An 18,695-nucleotide genomic window follows, 5' to 3' on the forward strand; every position below is an offset into this window, starting at 1 on the left:
TCGATTTGCTTAGGAAACAAACTGACCTGTCTCTACCATTTTCTAACTGTGCAAAATGAGCAATGTATCTATACGCCTCAATTTCCTCTCCTATTAAATAGAGTAATATTTGCCTTATAGGATGGTTAAAAAGATTAAATAAGAAATGAATGTAAAGTACTTTACAGGGTCTAGCATACCTTATGAAATAAATATGTTCTAGTAATTACAAAAACAATTACTTAGAATTGTCAGGAAAAGGATCTCCACTGGTTAATTTTGAAATATATATGAGTTTGAATAGTACACATTAGCCAACCATTTGGGGGGCATGAATTTAAATTGAAAATGGTGATATTTAATAAGTACTCTTTTTTGTTACCAGTTAAAAATGAATGCAGCTAAATAAAATTCATTTTCATGGTGTATATGTGTTCTGGTAGAGTAAGAAATAAAAAGATAAGTTTCACTAAATAAACAAATCTACAAATCTATACTTATTATAATAATAATAATGTAATATTGAATTATAACCAGTGCATAAATGTTCTCTGAGTCCATACTTACATAAATAAATGATTGAATGAACTAATGAGGTGGGAAGAGAATAGACAAATATCTTGTGCAGAAAGATTCCAAATAGGGGCTTCCCTTTTGGCGCAGTGGTTGAGAGTCCGCCTGCCGATGCAGGGGGCACGGGTTCCTGCCCTGGTCCGGGAAGATCCCGCGTGCTGTGGAGCGGCTGGGCCCGTGAACCATGACCACTGGGCCTGCGCATCCAGGGCCTGTGCTCTGCAGCAGGAGAGGCCACAACAGTGAGAGGCCCGCGTACCACAAAAAAAACCCACAAGATTCCAAATAATTTATGTAAATACTCCTATCTCAAGGAGTGGAACACAATTTTGTGTATATATATAGGCTGCGCATAGTGACTTCCTACCAGATATTTAAATATGAAAAAGAAGGAAAAGAGTAATTTTACCTGGCAAACACAATCTTAGCCAGGTGATCAAGGATAATACCAACACTGATAAGCCATGCTGATAGTATGTATCCTTGGTAAGATGTGATGAGAATGGAACTTTATCCTCAAGCCCATAACTCCAGTCTAATCATGAGAAAAATATCACACTATCCAAATTAAATGTTAATCTACAAAGTAACAGACTATTACTTCTCAAAACTATCATGGTCTTCAGAAACAAGGAAAGTCTGAGAGACTGGTATAGTGGAGCCTAAGTAGACGTGACAACTAAAAGTAATGTAGTATCCTGGATGGGATACTGGTACAGAAAAAAGATATTAGGTAAAAACTAGTGACTTTACTTAATAATAACAAGCTAATATCAGTTTCTTAGTTCTGACAAACATACCATACTAATGTAAAATGTTAATAATAGGGGAAACTGAATGTGGTATGTACCCAAAATACCCAAAGATGCACTGCCTTTGCAGCTTTTCTGAAACTCTAAAACTATTCTAAAATAAAGTTTATTTTAAAAAAATCTGTGTACAAAAGAAGAGTTAAATGGCTATGAACATGAATTATTTTCTTATATTGCACCAAAGTATAATTAATTTTATTTATCAAACACAGCTAGAAATGTGAAATCATTGTAAAGAAAGGCCTGTCAAATTAAACACTAGATGAAGGAAAGCAAATGTATTCCTGTTTTTCAATTGAGGGAAAATGGAATATTCAATGAGAAAGAAATTGGCAGTAAAGTAAATATAATATCTCAAAGTATAAATAAAGATTAATCTTTACTGGGAATTTTGGGTCAGTTTGTGAATACCAAATCAACAGAGAGAAAAAAGAAATTAAAATAGAATATTGGGGCAGGTTAAATTGTAGTATTTCAACATAACTAAGTTTTATAATTAGCAACCATGGACCATAAAATAAATATGTTACTAAATATGCTCAAACCCCAGTCTACAACTAATTCACTTGTGATAACTGACTGAAGCAGATTTTTTTAAATTGAATATTAAAAATTGTTTCTAAAGTATATAGTTTTAAGTTTCACTAACCTCTATAGTTTGGAAAATTATTTTTGTTTTAGGTAAGATATAAAGAAACATTAAAGTACCAGTTTAGTTTAAGCAATAAATATATCTATTACTGAAAAAATCTCAGAGAGAACTTAATAATCTTAAAAATCCTAAAATATCCTTAAAAATCTTAAAAAAATCTGTTATAAGGTGTCTTCTGTCTACTGTAGGGGCATTTTTTTTAACATCTTTATTGGAGTAAAATTGCTTTATAATGGTGTGTCAGCTTCTGCTTTACAACAAAGTGAATCAGTTATACATATACATATGTTCCCATATCTCTTCCCTCTTGCATCTCCCTCCCTCCCACCCTCCCTATCCCACCCCTCTAGGTGGTCACACACCACCTAGCTGATCTCCCTGTGCCATGCCGCTGCTTCCCACTAGCTATCCACCCTATGTTTGGTAGTATATATATGTCTATACCATTCTCACTTTGTCACAGCTTACCCTTCCCCCTCCCCATATCCTCAAGGCCATGCTCTAGTAGGTCTGTGTTTTATTCCCATCCTACCCCTAATCTCTTCATGACATTTTTCATTTTTTCTTAGATTCCATATATATGTGTTAGCATACGGTATTTGTTTTTCTCCTTCTGACTTACTTCACTCTGTATGACAGACTCCAGGTCCATCCACCTCACTACAAATAACTCAGTTTCATTTCTTTTTATGGCTGAGTAATATTCCATTGTATATATGTGCCACCTCTTCTTTATCCATTCATCTGTGGATGGACACTTAGGTTGCTTCCATTTCCTGACTATTGTAAATAGAGTTGCAATGAACATTTTGGTACATGACTCTTTTTTGAATTATGGTTTTCTCAGGGTATATGCCCAGTAGTGGGATTGCTGCATCATATGTAGTTCTATTTGTAGTTTTTTAAGGAACCTCCATACTGTTCTCCATAGTGGCTGCATCAATTTACATTCCCACCAGCAGTGCAAGAGTGTTCCCTTTTCTCCACACCCTCTCCAGCATTTATTGTTTCTAGACTTTTTGATGATGGCCATTCTGACTGGTGTGAGATGATATCTCATTGTAGTTTTGATTTGCATTTCTCTAATGATTGATGATTTTGAGCATTCTTTCATGTGTTTGTTGGCAATCTGTATATATTCTTTGGAGAAATGTCTATTTAGGTCTGCCCATTTTTGGATTGGGTTGTTTGGTTTTTTTTGTTATTGAGCTGCATGAGCTGCTTATAAATTTTGGAGATTAATCCTTTGTCAGTTGCTTCATTTGCAACTATTTTCTCCCATTCTGAGGGTTGTGTTTTGGTCTTGTTTATGGTATGCTTTGCTGTGCAAAAGCTTTTAATTTTCACTAGGTGCCATTTGTTTATTTTTATTTTTATTTCCACTTTTCTAGGAGGTGGGTCAAAAAGGATGTTGCTGTGATTTATGTCATAGAGTGTTCTGCCTATGTTTTCCTCTAAGAGTTTGATAGCATCTGGCCTTACTTGTAGGTCTTAAACCCATTTTGAGTTTATTTTTCTGTATGGTGTGAGGGAGTGTTCTAATTTCATACTTTTACATGTACCTGTCCAGTTTTCCCAGCACCACTTATTGAAGAGGCTGTCTTTTCTTCACTGCGTATTATTGCCTCCTTTATCAAAAATAAGGTAACCATATGTGTATGGGTTTATCTCTGGGCTTTCTATCCTGTTCCATTGATCTATATTTCTGTTTTTGTGCCAGTACCATACTGTCTTGATTACTGTCAGCTTGTAGTAGAGTCTGAAGTCAGGGAGCCTGATTCCTTCAGCTCCATTTTTTGTTCTCAAGATTGCTTTGGCTATTCAAGGTTTTTTGTGTTTCCATACAAATTGTGAAATTTTTTGTTCTAGTTCTGTAAAAAATGCCATTGGTAGTTTGATAGGGATTGCACTGAATCTGTAGATTGCTTTGGGTAGTAGAGTCATTTTCACAATGTTGATTCTTCCAATCCAAGAATATGGTATATCTCTCCATCTATTTGTATCATTTTTAATTTCTTTCATCTGTGTCATAATTTTCTGCATACAGGTCTTTTGTCTCCTTAGGTAGGTTTATTCCTAGATATTTTATTCTTTTGTTGCCATGGTAAATGGGAGTGTTTTCTTAATTTCACTCTCAGATTTTTCATCATTAGTGTATAAGAATGCCAGAGATTTCTGTGCATTAATTTTGTATCCTGCTACTTTACCAGATTCATTGTTTAGCTCTAGTAGTTTTCTGGTAGCATCCTTAGGATTCTCTATGTATAATATCATGTCATCTGCAAACAGTGACAGCTTTACTTCTTCTTTTCCAATTTGGATTTCTTTTATTTCTAATTCTTCTCTGATTGCTGTGGCTAGAACTTCCAAAATTATGTTGAATAAGAGTGGTGAGAGTGGGCAACCTTATCTTGTTCCTGATCTTAGTGGAAATGGTTTCAGTTTTTCACCATTGAGGACGATGTTGGCTGTGGGTTTGTCATATATGCCCTTTATTATGTTGAGGAAAGTTCCCTCTATGCCTACTTTCTGCAGGGTTTTTATCATGAATGGGTGTTGAATTTTGTCAAAAGCTTTCTCTACATCTATTGAGATGATCATATGGTTTTTCTCCTTCAGTTTGTTGATATGGTGTATCACGTTGATTGATTTGCATATATTGAAGAATCCTTGCATTTCTGGAATAAACCCCACTTGATCATGGTGCATGATCCTTTTAATGTGCTGTTGGATTCTGTTTGCTAGTATTTTGTTGAGGATTTTTGCATCTATGTTCATCAGTGATATTGGCCTGTAGTTTTCTTTTTTTGTGACGTCTTTGTCTGGTTTTGGTATCAGGGTGATGGTGGTCTCATAGAATGAGTTTGGGAGTGTTCCTCCCTCTACTATCTTTTGGAAGAGTTTGACAAGGACAGGTGTTAGCTTTCTCTAAATGTTTGATAGAATTCGCCTGTGAAGCCATCTGGTCCTAGGCTTTTGCTTGTTGGAAGATTTTGAATCACAGTTTCAATTTCAGTGCTTGTGATGGGTCTGTTCATATTTTCTATTTCTTCCTGGTTTTGTCTCAAGAGGTTGTCCTTTTCTAAGAATTTGTCCATTTCTTCCAGGTTGTCCGTTTTATTGGCATACAGTTGCTTGTAGTAATCTTTAATTATCTTCTGTATTTCTGCAGTGTCCATTGTTACTTCTCCTTTTTCATTTCTAATTCTATTGATTTGAGTCTTCTCCTTTTTTTCTTGATGAGTCTGCCTAATGGTTTATCAATTTTGTTTGTCTTCTCAAAGGACCAGCTTTTAGTTTTATTGATCTTTGCTATCATTTCCTTCATTTCTTTTTCATTTATTTCTGATGTGATCTTTATGATTTCTTTCCTTCTGCTAAATTTGGGGGTTTTTTTTGTTCTTCTTTCTCTAATTGCTTTAGGTGCAAAGTTAGGTTGTTTATTCAAGATGTTTCCTGTGTCTTAAGGTAGGATTGTATTGCTATAAACTTCCATCTTAGAACTGCTTTTGCTGCATCCCATAGGTTTTGGGTCGTCGTGTCTCCATTGTCATTTGTTTCTAAGTATTTTTTGATTTCCTCTTTGATTTCTTCAGTGATCACTTTGTTATTAAGTAGTGTATTGTTTAGGCTCCATGTGTTTGTATTTTTTTAGAGATCTTTTCCTGTAATTGGTATCTAGTCTCATAGCATTGTGGTCAGAAAAGATACTTGATACGATTTCAATCATATTAAATTTACCAAGGCTAGATTTGTGACGCAAGATATGATCTATCCTGGAGAACGTTCTATGAGCACTTGAGAAAAATATGTATTCTGTTGTTTCTGGATAGAATGTCCTATAAATATCAATTAAGTCCATCTTGTTTAATGTATCATTTAAAACTTGTGTTTCCTTATTTATTTTCATTTTGGATGATCTGTCCATTGGTGAAAGTGGGGTGTTAAAGTACCCTACTATGATTGTGTTACTGTTAATTTCCCCTTTTATGGCTGTTAGTATTTGCCTTATGTATTGAGGTGCTCCTATGTTGGATGCATAAATATTTACAATTGTTATATCTTCTTCATGGATTGATCCCTTGATCATGATGTAGTGTTCTTCTTTGTCTCTTGTAATAGTCTTTATTTTAAAGTCTATTTTGTGTGATATGAGAATTGCTACTCCAGCTTTCTTCTGATTTCCATTTGCATGGAATATCTTTTTCCATCCCCTCACTTTCAGTCTGTATGCATCCCTAGGTCTGAAGTGGGTCTCTTTCAGACAGCATATATATGGGTCTTGTATTTATATCCATTCAACCAGTCTGTGTCTTTTGGTGGGAGTATTTAATCCATTTACATTTAAGGTAGTTATCAATATGTATGTTCCTATTACCATTTACTTAATTGTTTCGAGTTTGTTCTTGTAGGTCTTTTCCTTCTCTTGTGTTTCTTGTCTAGAGAAGTTCCTTCAGCATTTGTTGTAAAGCTGGTTTGGTGGTGCTGAATTCTCTCAGCTTTTGCTTGTTGGTAAAGGTTTTAATTTCTCCATCAAATCTGAATGAGATCCTTGTTGGGTAGAGTAATCTTGGTTGTAGGTTTTTCTCCTTCATCACTTTAAATATGTCCTGCCACTCCCTTCTGGCTTGCAGAGTTTCTGCTGAAAGATCAGCTGTTAACCATATGGGGATTCCCTTGTGTGCTATTTGTTTTTTTTCCTTGCTGCTTTTAATATGTTTTCTTTGTATTTAATTTTTGATTGTTTGATTATTATGTGTCTTGGCATGTTTCTCCTTGGATTTATCCTCTGTGGGACTCTCTGTGCTTCCTGGACTTGATTAACTATTTCCTTTCCTATATTAGGGAAGTTTTCACCTATAATCTCTTCAAATATTTTCTCAGTCCCTTTCTTTTTCTCTTCTTCTTCTGCGACTCCTATAGTTCGAATGTTGGTGCATTTAATGTTGTCCCAGAGATCTTGAGAGTGTCTTCAGTTCTTTTCATTATTTTTTCTTTATTCTGCTCTGTGGTAGTTATTTCCACTATTTTATCTTCCAGGTCACTTATCCATTCTTCTGCCTCAGATATTCTGCTATTGATCCTGCTATTGATCCATACTTGTAGAGTATATTTAATTTCATTTTTTGTGTTGTTCATCATTGCTTCTTTCCTCTTTAGTTCTTTTAGGTCCTTGTTAAATGTTTCTTGCATTTTCTCTATTCTATTTCTAAGATTTTGGATCATCTTTACTATCATTATTCTGAATTCTTTTTCAGGTAGATTGCCTATTTCCTCTTCATTTGTTAGGTGGTGGGTTTTTACCTTGCTCCTTCATCTGCTATGTGTTTTTCTGTCTTTTCATTTTGCTTATATTACTGTATTGGGGGTCTCCTTTTCGCAGGCTGCAGGTTCATAGTTCCCATTGTTTTTGGTGTCTGTCCCCAGTGGCTAAGGTTGGTTCCGTGGGTTGAGTAGTTTTCCTGGTTGAGAGGACTAGTGCCTGTGTTCTGGTGGATGAGGCTGGATCTTGTATTTCTGGTGGTCAGGTCCACATCTGGTGGTGTGTTTTGGGGGTGTCTGTAGCCTTATTATGATTTTAGGCAGCCTCTCTGCTAATGGATGGGGTTGTAGTCCTGTCTTGCTAGTTGTTGGGCATAGTGTGTCCAGCACTGTAGCTTGCTGGTTATTGAGTGAAGCTGGGTCTTGGTGTTCAGATGGATATCTCTGGGAGATTTTCGCTGTTTGATATTACATGGAGCTGGGAGGTCTCTTGTGGACCACTGTCCTGAAGTTGGTTCTCCCACCTCAGAGACACAGCCCTGACTCCTGGCTGGAGCACCAAGAGCCTTTAATCCAAAGAGCTTAGAATAAAAGGGAGAAAAAATAGAAAGGAAAGAAAGAAAGGAAGGAAAGAAGGGAGGGAGGAAGGAAGGGAGGAAGAAAGAATGAAAGAAGATAAAATAATGTAGGATAAAATAAAGTTTTTAAAATAAAAAATAATTATTAAGAAGTAAAATTTTAAAAAGTAAAAAAAAAAAAGGTCAGTCCAAACCCTGGGACAAATGGTTAAAGCAAAGCTATACAGACAAAATCTCACACAGAAGCACACACACACACTCACAAAAAGAGAAAAAGGGGAAAAAATAATATATGTTTGCTCCCAAAGTCCACCTCCTCAATTTGGGATGATTCGTTGTCTATTCAGGTATTCCACAGATGCAGGGCACTTCAAGTTGATTGTGAAGCTTTAATCCGCTGTTCCTGGGGCTGCTGGGAGAGATTTTCCTTTCTCTTCTTTGTTTGCACAGCTATGGGGGTTTGGCTTTGCATTTGGACCCGCCTCTGCGTGTAGGTCGCCTGAGGGCGTCTGCCCTTCGCTCAGACAGGACAGGGTTAAAGGAGCAGCTGATTGGGGGGCTCTGGCTCACTCAGGCCGGTGGGAGGGAGGGGCACGGATGCGGGGAGAGCCTGAGTCGGCAGAGGCCGACTTGACCTTGCACCAGCCTGAGGCGCTCCGTGTGTTCTCCCGGGGAAGTTGTCCCTGGATCCCGGGACCCCGGCAGTGGTGGGCTGCACAGGCTCCCGGGAGGGGAGGTGTGGAGAGTGACCTGTGTTCGCACACAGGGTTCTTGGTGGCGGCAGCAGCAGCCTTAGCGTCTTGTGCCTGTCTCTTGTGTTGTAGGGGCATTTTTAGATAAAGATGAATGAACAAATCAATTCAAAACATCTTATGTGGTGTAACATTTACTGGAAAGTCCTATTATTTCTCTATGTAATAATGATTCCCCTACAATTTAAAATATGAGTAAAGTAACAGTAAAGTTGACATCAACAGCAAAGTGAGATTAATTGATATTGAGTGCAAAATGATTACTGAAGTCTTCAAAGTGCACAGATATGGAAGACTTTACTATTATAATCTTCTGCCTTTCTAATAAGCCACAAATGCACCAGACAGAATAAGCAAAAATCAATTGAATAATTTAAAATGAGTCAAATATTCTAACCACAGTTCTTATGGTTACATTAATGGATTTTTTAAAAAATGGCAAAAACGCCAACTTAAAGCATTAATCCAAAAGGATCTGAGGTCATTTCCAAGTCAATGTGATGAATGATTTCAGGTTCATCAGTACTTAAATTTGCAAATTGGGTGTGTTGTGCTGCAAAACAAGGCATGCTAATGCTGGTCATGTTTCATCTGCAGTTTTCAGTCTTCATTTAGTGCCTATCTGTTTTGTTCCAACCCTTTATTAAACAGTTCGGTGACTCCTCATCATCCGTAGATTTATTTTTCAACTGTGGTTCAGAGACTTCTGTTGGTTCATGAAACTATTCTCAGAGTTGCAAGAATTATCAAAATTATTTCTGTTTTGCCTTTGCATTTGAAGAAATATTACACATACTTCCACACAGACATACTTTATAATTAAGTACTGTCATATGATTCATTTGCCTAAATTCACATGCATGTTTAAAATCATATTGGCATCAAGTAGCATTTTTGTAACTGGCAAGGATGTTAAAAAATGAACATATATGAATTTAAATATATGAATGCCATATATATATAATGTTATTACATTTAGACAATAAAAATTGGTTTGAATAACATATGAATAAGGAAAAATGATAGTACAATTGAGGCATAATAAAAGAATGCAAAAATGTAGGCATTCCAAAAGCGAAATACTTGCATATTCTGTTGGATATTCATATTTTGCAAACATATGTCATACACACAGTTTTTGTAATTTTGTAAGAGTTCATTAGTTCAAGTAGAAAAGTCTCAATGAAAAATTTTCTAAAAATGCCTTTTTTAGTATACCCCTTAGGGATTGCCCATTAAAACAACAGCTTAGTTGATAACAGCAGTTTTGTCAGTGATAACTATAACATGACTAATAAGAAACTAAATTGATAGTAATAAATAAATACATACATTTCTACTTTAAATTCAACATCTATAATTTAGTTTCCATAAATCAACATCAACTGTTATAATAAATCTATGTAGCTAAATTCTATTTTATTTGAAGATTTCTTTGCCTTTAATTTATATGTTTTGTTTATAGTTATAGAAGGACTATGAGTGTAAAATTTTTAAATAAAAATTTAGCTGTTTGTATATTTATTTAAAATTGTAATACGGTATTATGGCAACATTAGAAGGCTGTGAAAAATACCATTTCACTCACTCAGTGATTAAAAATGGAATAACCGGGCTTCCCTGGTAGCGCAGTGGTTGAGAGTCCGCCTGCCAATGCAGGGGACACGGGTTCGTGCCCCGGTCCGGGAAGATCCCACATGCCGCAGAGTGGCTGGGACCGTGATCCATGGCCGCTGAGCCTGCGTGTCCGGAGCCTGTGCTCCGCAACGGGAGAGGCCACAGAAGTGAGAGGCCCGCATATGGCAAAAAACAAAACAACAAAAATGGAATAACCTCGGTCTCTTTTGAGATGTTTGCTTGTTACTGGTAGTATTACCTTCTTTCATGGTTGGTGCAATGATCTTGAAAAGGAAACCAATGAATCCTATTTCCACTCTGCATTCAACAGCTTTTTCCTGGAGTCATGAAGTGCCTCATTTTCCATTTATAATTATTATTTATTTAAAATTTTCAATTTTGATTATAATTAAATGATGTAAATAATTGTTATACTTTGTTTCTACTTTGCTGGGACCCAATAAATAGGTTCTATTGACAAATGACTTCTTTGTTAGTCATATATGAAAAAATATATTATTTAGTTTGAAATCTAAGCTTCTGCTTCTGTCCATAGTGGAATAACTAGAATCTACCTACACTTTTTTCTTCAGCAAGCAACTAGAAGAAATAAGTGTTTTTAGGCATTTTATAATAGGTAGTACATATACATGGTAAATGAGAGAAGGGAAAGAAGACCCCTGAGGTGACCCCAACTTTCTGTCTAGAGGCAATTTCATTAACTAAGTTGAATACATAGAAAACACAGATGGTCTCATTCAGTTGAGGGAACAGAGATTGGAGCTAAAGGACCTTGATACACCTAGAATTGAAGGGATGAGAGCACTGGAGACAATGGATTCTAGAAAAGACCTCAAAGATTATTCCCGGGTTTCACTTGAGTATTTGGCTGACTACTAAACCAGTCGTAAGGCAGAATTCTATATTTTGGAAAAGAATAACCGAATACCTATAAGTGGAACAAGTTCTAGAGATCCCAGTAAGAAGCGTTCACTAGAAAATGTTCGAACTCTGACCAATCAGAGAGGAGAATCTAGGACATTTAGTAAGAACGCAAAAATCGTATACGTTAATAGAAGGGACAAATCAGTCTTTGAATGAAACCATCATTAAATCTACCCTATAGAAGCTTAAAAAACAAGTCTTAAAAGGATCAAGCTAATCCATACGTGCATAATATATACTGCCTGCCAGAACAAAGCCCACTATTCTTTAAAGGACAACAGTGGAATCCATCACACAACGCTAAGATATATAACATCCAGCGTGCAATAAGTGGCCAACATTGCAGAGTAGAAAGAGCTCACCATCTCCCACAGGCACATCAAAATTATAACTATTTACAGAGTAACTACTGATGAGAATAACCTGAAAACTAGCAGAAGAGATCTTCAACTAAATATATAAAGAAGGAACCACAATTAGAAGGGGTGGAGGGGCAGAGACACAGTATAGTCAAGACTCATACCCCCAGGTAAGTGATCTGCAAATGGGAGGATAATCACAGAGCTTCTCCCCTTATAGCCCAAAGCCCACTGAAATTATTCAAACTAGCAAATCCTAAACTGTTCATCCTGCCTCTTTTACCTTTCCCTCAGAAAGCCCAATAAAGACTCTAGCCTAAAACTATAACTTGCTCCTGCTTCTGCTTCCTGACCAAAACCTGGTGTTCTTCCTATGGCCCTGTGTGGGGACACATGCCTCTTGTTTGTAGAACTGTGAGTAACATTAAACTTGTCTTTCAATGACACTGACCTCTCTAAGTCACATTTATAAATTAAGACTTGGGCCCAGAACAAAATAAAATATATAAATAATCTAAAGGGAATGCAGTATGCTGAGTGGGGACCCCAAAATATGTCCATATCCTAATGTCCTGAACCTGCGAATATTACCTTATCTGCCAAGAAAACATGATTAATTTAAGAATCTTGAGAGGAGATGCTTACCCTGGATGATGATCATGATGATTATAAATAAAATCACACATATCCTTTAAGAGAGAGACAGAGTGAGTTCCAACACACAGAGGAGAAGGAAATGTGAAAAAGATGGAGCAGAGAGAGATTCAGCCACGAGCCAAAAAATGGCCATAAGAAGCTGGAAGAGGCAAAGAATGAACTCTCCCCTAAAGCCCTCATTGTGGAACATAGCCCTGCCTAAATCTTGGTTTCAGATTTTTGGCTCACAAAACTACGAGATAACAAATTTCTATGGTTTTAAGCCACACAATTTGTGGCAATTTGTTATAGCAACCCTAATACCGTTTATGGTACTGAGAAGAATTTTTAAAAGCATGGTAGAAAAAGCCTAGATTGCCTTAAAGTGACTGTAGAAACATGGACATTGAAAGTGATTCTAAAGATAGCTCAAAAGGAAACGCAAAACACATTGGAAACCAGAGGAAAGGTGATCCTTGTTTTATAGTGGCAGAGAACATGGCTGAATTATGTTCTACTAGCTGGAAAGCAGAACTTTAAGTAATGAATTTGGATATTTAACCGAGGAGATTGAGGTCCAAAAAAAGTGTTGAAGGTTTCAGTATGTTTGTTTTGTTTTTTTTTTACTTTTCATGCTCATGTGAAGTGTGAGAGAACAAGATAAATTGAGAAATAAACTGTTAAGCAAAAAAGGAGTCAGAACTTGATGATTTGGGCAATTCTCAGCCTATCCAGATTGCAAAAGATGCTAAAATTAGGACATTCAATATTAGGAAAGTATGCACTGGGGAGAAGCTCAAGCGTGTAACTGAAAAACTTTTGCTAATAACGTTAGGCATGTGACTCATGGATCAATCCACCCATCTCGGCAGAAAGTAGCAATAGAGATGCAATTATCCAGGAAAGATATGTGGAGGAACCTCTTGTGTAATGGTTTGAATCACAGTAACATACAGGCCACCTACAAGGTTTCTGAGAGTTGTATACTAACAAAAACACTGGACTGAAAGCAACAGAGGCAGAGGGACATTAAATAAGGTTGTCAGACTCCTTAAATTCTTCAGACAGGAAGTAGGCTGATAAAACTACTCAGATGCAAATAGGTGCTACCCTTTAAAAAAAAAAAAGGAAAAAAATTGTTCTGAGAACAGAGGCTTGGGCTGAGAAGGCAAAGCTGTGGAGACCAAGACCTATGTATGACATTACAGGCACAGAGGCAGAGCTGTGAGCCTCAAAGAATTATTATCAGGTCTTGAAATCTATTAGAATTTGCCTTGCTGGATTTTGAACTTGCTTGGGAACAGAAACTCCTTTATTTTTTTAATTTTTCTCCCTTTTGGAATGAAAATTATCTCATTATATTATATTATATATGTTATATTATATTATATTATATTATATTATATTATATTATATTATATTATCTCATCCCTATCAAACCATAGTACTAGGGAAGCAGTTAACTTGTTTTCTAGTTTCACAGGTGCACAGGTATAGAAAAATTTTGAATGAGGATCATTCTAAGACTTTCACACACACCTAATGTAAATGATGGGATTTGAGATTTTTGAGCCAATGATATTTAGATGAAGTTTTAGACTTGAGCAGATGTTGCAATGGATAGAGACTTTGAGGTATGTTGGTGTAAAGTGAATATATTTTGAAGTAGACCACACATGAATTTTTGGAGGCCAGAAATCAGACTGCAGTAGACTAAGAAATGCCCTCTCCTGCAAAGATATATTCACTTCCTTTTTCCAGAATTTGTGAGTTTCATTTAATATGGCCAAACAGTGATATTTGCCTCATATGGGAAAATATGCAATTAAGTTCAAGGAGGAATTTATCCAGGAGTATCTGGGTAGACCCTTAATTCAGTCACGTGAATGCATCCTTATAAGAAGTTTGTTTCACACACATGAGGACAAAGGCAAAGATGGGAATGAAGCATCTATAAGCCAAGAAATTCTAGGCGGTTATTAGAAGCTGAAAGAGGTAAGGAACAGAACACAGAACCTCTGGAGGAAGTGCAGTTCTGCTGACACAATGATTTTAGACTTCTGGCCTTCAAAAATATGAAAGAATAAATTTCTGTGATTTTAATCCACACAATTTGTGATAATTTGTTATAGCACCCACAGTAAACCAATGCATGCAACTTCTGGAGATGAAAAATAAAGTATATGAAATAAAAATTTTACTAGAAGAGATTAAAAATTATTGGACGGAATAGAATTTAACATTTGTAAACTTGAAAACATAGAAATAGAAACAATTCCATCTAAAACACCAGGAGGAAAACAAAATCTGAAAAAAATGAACACATCCAGGGACCTGTGAGACAACATCTAGAAGTACAACATACATATGATTGGAGTCTCAGAAAGTAAGGACAGATGATATTTGAAGAAACAAAAGTTTTACAAATTTGATAAATATCGTGAATCCAGAGATCCAGATAGTTCAACGAACAGAAAGCAGATAAAATAAAAATAAAGTAATACCTATGAACCTCATGAAATTCCTGAAAAGTGGTAAAGAATAAATTTTAAAAGCAGGCAGATGGGAAAAATATTATACTTGAGGGAACAATAAGAAGAGTGACTACAGGCTTTTCATCTAATATGATAAAAATCAAGACGATTGGTTAAATTGCCAAAAGAAAAAAATAGTCAACCTATAACCAGCCAAAAATTCCTTCAAAAGTGCGGGTAAGATAAAGCCAATTTTAGAAAAACTTAAGCCTAGAGATATGTCCCCAGAAAGCTTGCACTACAAGAAATTGTAAAAGAAAATTTTCAGATACAACAAAATGATACCACGTTAAACTTGGATCTTCACAAGGAAAGCCAAACACTGGAAATAGTAAATTATAGGTAATTGCAAAAGTTATTTTTCTCATTTTGTGAAAATAAAATCTTGAAAATGTAATTGACAAAGCAAAATTAATTACAACGAATTGAGGGGTTAAAACACATGCAGAAAGCAACAACAGCACAGAAACTTTACAGTCCAATTCATGGAAATTTTTGAAGAAACAGAGAATGCATAGAGATCATTTTGACCCGTTTTACAACTTTTGTTTTGGAACACATTTCTGTGAATCAATTTATTTACATTTGCAGAGTGTAAGTGCTTAAATTGCAAACAAATATAAACACCTGGAATTTTATTAAATACTGCTATTATTCTGTTTGTCTACATGCTCCAGAGGAAAAAAGTTGCATTTGTTCTTTAATATAATTAGGGAGTCTTTCACGTAAGTTTACAAATGATGATGATAATGGTTAGCAAATGGAATACACAATCCCATCATCTGAGGGTTTTTTTTTTCCTCTATAGATTCCTAGTATCCAGTGTTTATTACTTAAAATAAATTTCATCTTTTACAAAACACTTGAACCCTAGCTGGAGAAAAATTAACGGTAAGATTTAGCTGAAGTATTTTGCCGTTGTTTTATTTTTAAAATCCTATTTACATAATCTAACATGTTTATTCAAAATACATTTATTTGTGATAACCAATATTTTTGCACTAACTGGCATACTTACCTAATTAAAACATGTAGAAACTTCTTCAGTTTTCTCTGTCAGAAAAATAAACAAATTGGATGGGAAACCAGTGAGATGCATTTCACAATGATATTAAGTTTATTAACTAAATACATGAGCAAGCAGAACTGCCAATGTTTTATTATATGTTTTTTCCCATAAGTGTAATGGAGAATACTAATTACTCCATATCTGCAAAAATATACTGAAACTTTCTATAGATTACTTTAAATATGACATAAACATTAGAACTTTTCAGCAACGGCTGAAGATATTCTTTTCTCTCCCTTTTCCTGTGTTTCCCCAAATTGAGAAACTTAGATGTTATTTTAGTGGGTGAAACCTACAAAGGAGTTCAATGGTGAGGTAGACACTTTTTTCTCTAACTAAGGAGATAGGAATGGTAAGTGTGCTGGACTGTTCTCTTTCCTTCCATGCCTTCTGATAGTGCTGGCAAGTAGCTGGTGAGACTCTGACTCTTAATGACAGGTGTTCCTGGAAAGGCTTTCTTCGAGTGAGAATGCTAAATATGAGTTAATGAACAGATCAGTTTGAAGTTGTTAAAAATGGACCTCCATTTGCTTTTATTCTATGTCATTTCGGCCTAGACAAACTAGGCAAAAATTCTTCCATGTTGTTAGCTGTATACACTTGGCTTCTACACTGGGGACTAGAAACAAATTCTCCTCATTAATAACTAATTGCTTTCTCTTGTGTAGTTATTTGCTTTATAGGTTCTAGTAATGAATGGGTACTCTAATATTCCTGGATTCATAATACTAATAATTATTCTAGTCTCATTCCCAATTTCAGGAAGTTTGAATAACTAAAGGAGTTTGCAAATAGACTTTGGTGGGAAACCCCCCAAGAAAAAAAATAAGTTTTCTTCTCTGTAAGACTTCTGGAGAGTTTAAACCTTTAACAGAATGACTACAGCTAGTGAAAATGTAGCACTGAATTTGTTATGAAGACCAGGACAAGCCTGTTTGGAATTTGAATTTACAAATCACAATGTCCTAAATAAATCATTCTAAATTCACTACAAAATAGAAAGAAAAAGATTATGTGCTATTTGGGCTTTTGGATACGTACTACCAGGCAGCAGGTAATTGATCTCCATACCTGTTCCTCTTGTCATTCTCTTGACCTCTTAACTTCAACAATCTCTTAATCTGTTTCCATAATAATGTTTATGAATGTCCCTGAAGCCGTTTCCACTTTTATATGCACACAAATTTCAAGCAATAACAAACAACTTGCTCTGCAATTCAGCTTTTTTATTAATCACTATCATCAATCACTCAAAATAACCCCAAATAACTGTAAAATCCTAGGGAATAAAAAGTACATTTCTCATGCACACCCATCTTTAAAGCAGATTCTCTAATCTCTACTTTTAACAAGCCAGTTACCTCTAAATACATTGTACCTAGAAAGTTTGGAATTGTTGATATATGGAGCAGCTAACCTTTGAGGACTTCTGTGATTTTGCCACAATATCTCAGGAATAGTACCTGCCTGTGTTCTTAGGTTGAACTGGAGATATTATGTCTATTTGAATTTGAATCACAATTGTGAATGATCAGAGCAAGATCATGGATTATTCTGCAGAGAAGTAACACAATTCATCGCTGAACAAACAAACAAAATAATGGTCTGCATTTGCAATGGTTTATTACCTTGTGGCGAGATAAAATAAGTTTTCTAGATCTTCACAGTTCCAAGGATAAATAATAAAATTGACAGAGTATACACTTAGAATATTCTGACTGTAGTAATCCAATTTATCCAGAAGCAGAATAAAAGCACAATAAAAAGGTAAAAGGCTTTATAATTTTATGTGTGAGGAAAAAAAAATATGTCTTGGGTTTTCTGAAGGAAATCTCTGAAACTCATAGAAATGTAGGATTAATCAAAAGACTGACTGATCTTGAAATCAAACAAAAACTGTGGGAAAAAAGAAACATGAAAAAGGATAAAGATACCCAGATTCAGCCAACAGCAATTGTTTATGAAGAGCTAGAGAAGGAAAGTCTTCAACTTTTTAAGTACAATGTAGTTTCAACACCTCAGGTAATCCTAGTTGAAAAGACTAGGGTAAAGGTATTGCAATCCCAGATCAGCACTGATCAAAATTTAGTGTGCATTTGAATTACCTGGTATCTTGTTAAAATGTTAATTTTGATTCAGAGCCTGATATTCTATATTTTCAATAAGCTCTCAGAAGATGGGGTGCTGCTGGTTCCCAGATAACCCTCTTAGTAGCAAAACACCAGAAGGTATACAGGAAAATAAAGAATAGAATGTAAACAAATATTACTCAAGGTATCTAGATGTCAAAAGGGAGAAATTTGGTTTTAAGAATGACTATCCAAGTGAGGATGTATTAAACTTTAGGTAAACCCTGAAGCAGAGGCTTTGGATTCATTCAGCAAGATAAGTACCAACTCTGTGAATTTTCTGTTTTAAATATAATGTATTAATAGAAATTTGAGGTACAGTAAGGCCCACAGATCAGAAGACTATTGCCATTGAAAGTTTATTATTCACAGTTTCCAGAAAGAGGGGCCACACAGGGAAGCTCTAAGCTGAGTCAGGAGGCAGAGGAAAGGGGAGAACTGTGGACAAAACCTTTATTGTGGCTTCTACAAGAACAGCAGCATATAAGATGTTGTCAGAGAGGAAGACATGGTTAGTTCTAAATTTGGGAATGATGGGAAAGGCATTTTTTTGTAGATGATTCCTAAAATATATTGAGGAATAAATAGGATTTTCCCAGGCTCACAGATGGCAGATTTTGTCTGATGCAAAGAGATCAATCAGGCAAAAGCAAAACAGTTTGTTTGGGGTCATACTGGAGACCCTTGAAGTAATGAGGTGTGGTTAGAGAATTTGTGACCAGAGAGGAATTAATGGACACGGTTGAACATGATCTTACAGTCTCCTTCCAAAGTAGAACTTGTATCCTCAGAAAAACA

Source organism: Kogia breviceps, chromosome 2 (assembly GCF_026419965.1).
Source record: "Kogia breviceps isolate mKogBre1 chromosome 2, mKogBre1 haplotype 1, whole genome shotgun sequence".
NCBI lineage: Eukaryota > Metazoa > Chordata > Mammalia > Artiodactyla > Physeteridae > Kogia > Kogia breviceps.